The sequence below is a fragment of the Bos indicus genome, chromosome 11 (assembly GCF_029378745.1).
Source record: "Bos indicus isolate NIAB-ARS_2022 breed Sahiwal x Tharparkar chromosome 11, NIAB-ARS_B.indTharparkar_mat_pri_1.0, whole genome shotgun sequence".
Lineage (NCBI taxonomy): Eukaryota > Metazoa > Chordata > Mammalia > Artiodactyla > Bovidae > Bos > Bos indicus.
Window position 1 is genome coordinate 46,245,203 of NC_091770.1, and position 1,609 is coordinate 46,246,811.

At 42.3% G+C, this 1,609-nt stretch overlaps 1 pseudogene; it reads right to left on the reverse strand.

Moving 5' to 3' along the window:
- Positions 1-298: 298 nt before the first annotated feature.
- LOC109565750 (enhancer of rudimentary homolog pseudogene) lies at positions 299-1,102 on the reverse strand (annotated as a pseudogene).
- Positions 1,103-1,609: the final 507 nt, after the last annotated feature.

A 1,609-nucleotide genomic window follows, 5' to 3' on the forward strand; every position in this document is an offset into this window, starting at 1 on the left:
TGCAGGGTCTAGTTCCATCCACATCTTGTGCCCTGGCTGGGAGAACTGTGAAGAAGGAGGAGAGGGTGTTGGCAGTGAGCCACTGAGGACCGGCACATTGTTTTTCCCCAACTAAGTCATATGCCATTTCTCCCTTTTTTGTTTTGATAGAAGGCTTTAACAACTTAGTACTATTTTATTTGAGTAGTTAATATATTCACATGATTCAAAAATCAAACAATATAAAAAGTATTGAAAGAAATGTCCTGCTCCCACCCTCATCCCCTTGTATCTTACTCCCCAGCCCCTCATGACTACATTTTATTTTATTTATTTATTTTTTAACTAAAGAACATTTATTTATTTTTCACCAAGACTTTATCTTGAGGACGTAACTAAACTGCGCCTCCACTCCCCACCCCAACTTGAAGGAGGATTAGTACAGTGGATGTTATAAAGAAGGTATGAACAGTTTGAGGGACTGGAACCAATGTTAACTGACAAAACCCAACTTCCATCTAAATCATCATAAAAATGTTTAAGTAAAAAAAAAAGGGGGGGGGGCAAAGGGGTTTTCAGATTGAACAAGATCATCACATTTTATCTAATACATTCAATTCTGGCTAGGATATACCAAAATGGAAACAGGAAAACTATAATACAAAACTTCCACTACAGCACACTGCACACACCTGTGTTCCAAGCCCACCCCTGTTCCCCTAATGCTTGCAAACTCAGCTATTTCCCAGCCTGTTGGGCCTGTCCACGAAGGAGCACGTAGATCTTCTCTTTAATCCAATCTTTGTTATAAGGCTGGTATGTCTGGGTATCAGCTCGGTAAACAAGGCAGCTGAGGTCTGCCAGGTCATCAATAAAATCAAACAACTGACTGATATCATATGTGATAGAGCGGCTGTTGGGATTCATTCTCTTCAGATATTCTTCATACATTTTACAAACACCTTCCATACACTCATTCACAGATTCATAGTCAGCGTAAGTTCTGCCTTCTGGCCTCTTGGTAGGCTGTACCAGCAAGATGGTGTGAGACATCGCGCCAAAGTCTCCCGCTGCAGCCGATGCCGACTCCGCCGCCGCACCATGACTACTTTTTAAATTTGTTATGTATCTTCCGGAGTTCTCAAAATCAGATAAAAGACATTGGAAGGGACTGCCTTATTTCTTTTTAAACTTTTTATTTTGTATTGTGGTGTAGCTGATTAACAACGTTGTGATAGTTTCAGGTGGACAGCAAAGGGACTCAGCCATACATACACACGTATCCATTCTCCCCCAAACTCCCCTCTCATCCAGCTGTCACATAACATTGAGCAGAGTTCCATGTCCTAATCATTAGAGTATTGCCTTATATATTTTTTTTCCTGCCTTTTGTTACATAAAAGCTGTGTTCTTAGTTGCTCAGTCCTGGCTGACTCTTGTGACCCCATAGACTGTAGCCTGCCAGGCTCCTCTGTCCATGGGATTCTCCAGGCAAGAATAATGGAGTGGGTTGCCATTTCCTTCTCCCGGGGATCTTCCCGACCCAGGAATTGAAGTCAGGTCTCCGGCATTGCAGGCAGACTCTTTAATGACTGAACTTTTAGGGAAGCCCACATAAAAGCTAGCACAC